The sequence below is a fragment of the Penaeus vannamei genome, chromosome 25, assembly GCF_042767895.1.
Source record: "Penaeus vannamei isolate JL-2024 chromosome 25, ASM4276789v1, whole genome shotgun sequence".
NCBI classification, from domain to species: Eukaryota; Metazoa; Arthropoda; class Malacostraca; order Decapoda; family Penaeidae; genus Penaeus; species Penaeus vannamei.
In genome coordinates this window covers 17,518,351-17,521,363 of record NC_091573.1, presented here as the reverse complement: position 1 = coordinate 17,521,363, position 3,013 = coordinate 17,518,351, and positions in this window count along the sequence as shown.

Sequence of the window (3,013 nt, the reverse complement as noted above, 5' to 3'; positions counted from 1 at the left end):
TTGATTACTCATCAAAATCCTATACTAATCACATATGTTAATCCCTTTCCTAACCCACATACTAATCGTATTCTAACATAAGCCAATCACTTTCCTGACTTAACCACACCCTATCTCATTTGGTAATGACGTTTCCAACGTCTTCCCAGACACGTACACCAAAACCCCCAGAGTGAGTGTGTGATCTTCGGGATTTACAATGTGTTGCAATTATGAGTTGTCATTATTCTTATGATTATCATCATTATAGTCATTATTGTCATGATTATCATTATTATCATTATCATTATTGCAGTCATAATGATTATTATGCTAATCATTACTGTCATTTTCATCATTATAACTATTTTTATAATGAAAATAACAATAATGATAATGTTAGAAAAAATAATGACAATAATACTCATTATAATAACAATAATGATTATATTATTATTATTTCTATTGTGATTATAAATAAGAAAATTATTAGAATAGAGTTAATTATTGCTATTATTGCAGTAATTATCAAGATTATCATTATAATTATCTTTTGATTATTATTATCACTATTATTATTTTCATTATCATCATAATTATCATCATTATAGTTAATAACAAAGGAATTATCATGAAAATCATCATAATTACATATATTAATGTTAAAATCATACTAATTATCATTTATAAGCGAAAAAGTTTTTTTTTTACCTATCTCTTAAAAGGCTGTAATACGCTAGATTTTGCCGTTTTTTCGACTTATGGGATTTTATTAGTTTTAGCCTTTTTTCATTATAAATGGACTCTATGATTATTATTATCATTATCATCATCATTGTCATTATTCTTATGATTATCATCATTATAGTCATTATCGTTATGATTATCATTATTATCATTAGCATTATTGCAGGTATAATTATTACAGTCATTTTCATCATTATAACTATTTTTATAATGATAATATCAAAAATGATAATTTTAGAAATAATAATGACAACAATACTCATTACAATAACAATATTAATGATATTATTATTATTTCTATTGTCATTATTAGTATAAAAATCCTTATTGGTAATATTGCAGTAATTATCAAAATTATCATTATAATTATCATTTTACTATTATTATCATCATTATTATTGTCATTATCATAATAATTATCATCATTATTATTAATAATAATGGAATCATCATGAAAATCATCATAATTACCTGAATTAATGTTAAAATCATCCTAATTATCATTTAAAAGCGAAAAAGGGGTTTTTCGATCTTTCTCTCAAAAGGCTGTAATAAGCTAGATTTTGCCGTTTTTTTCGACTTTTGGGATTTTATTAGTTTTAGCCTTTATGTCATTATAAATTGACTCTATGATATTTATTATCATCATTATTTCAGGTAATTATGATGATTTTCATCTTAATTCCCTTATTATTAAGAATAATGATGATAATTATGATGATAATGATAATAATAATGATGATAATAATAAAATGATAATTATAATAAAAAATTTGATAATTACTGCAATAATAGCAATAATGAACTCTATTCTAATAATTTTTATACTAATAATGACAATAGAAATAATATAATTATTTCTGTTATTATAATGAGTATTATTGTCATTATTTCTATCATTATAAAAATAGTTATAATGATGAAAATGACTAATAATTAGCATAATAATCATTATAACTTCAATAATGATAATGTTAATAATGATAATCATGACGATAATGACTATAATTATGATAATCATGAGAATAATGACAATAATGATGATGATGGTGAAAATAAAAATCATAGAGTCCATTTATAATGAAATTAAGGCTAAAACTAATAAAATCCCAAATGTCGAAAAAACGGCAAAATCTAGCGTATATACAGCCTTTTCAGAGAAAGGTCGAATATAATGATAATAACAATAATGATAATTTTATAAATAATAATGACAATAATACTCATTATAATAACAATAATAATGATATTGTTATTATTTCTATTGTCATTATTAGTATGAAAATTATTAGAATAGACGTAATTATTGCTATTATTGCAGTAATTATCAAAATCATCTATTGTCATTATTCTTATGATTATCGTCATCATAGTCATTATCGTCATGATTATCACTATTATAATTATCATTATTGCAGTTATAATGATCATTATGCTAATTATTACTGTACTTTTCATCATTATAACTATTTTTATAATATTTAAAAGCTAAAAAGTTTTTTTTCGACCTCTCTCTACTGATGAGGGGAGTTCCTCGTCCCGAAAGAACATACCGGGAAAACCTCAAACTCGTCCGTGTTATAGCCAAAATCATTGAGTCCGTGTACAAAATCAAACCGGTCCTCCAAGTCCGCCATCAGACTATCCGGTTCGCACGAATCGCCCCGCCCGAGGGGGACAGGTGACTCTCCGCGCGCATCTCATCGCACCTTCCCAGTCTCCACCGCTCGTACTACAGCAACGTAGCACGGCCTCCGGCTCGTGGTATGTCAGGATGCCGAGGGACCCGGCACCCGAGAACGAAACCCCAAGTCGGACTCCATTAAAGGTAGCAGAGCTGGCCCCTGAAACAGGAGAGAGGTTCAACTTAAAATTGGTCCACGCCTATCAGCACCTCTGCTGGAAACCTAGTGTCGTCGTCCACCACGAACACCGAGTGCCGGCACTTACAGGCTCGGGAAAACTTAAACTCAAGGGTTGCCCTGCCCTTGATGTCCAACGCGGCCCCAGATGCCCCCTAAGGCCGCGTGGGTGCGGTGAGAGCGGGGTGTTGGAAATCCTCCTGAAACAAAACTCCTTCACCACCGTTGCCTCACTTCCCGAGTCAAGAAAGGCCAAGACCTTAGTCCCAGCAACCACACAATTCAACAGCGGCCGGGGCCCCGCCTGAATCTGTGCCTCGGGAAGCTCCGGTTCCGTGGAACTGTCGCTCCCCTTGGCGCCCGCATCATCATTGTCCTTGGCAGTGGCTCGTAGTGGTTGCGGTTGTGTTCTGTCGGGCGGTGCC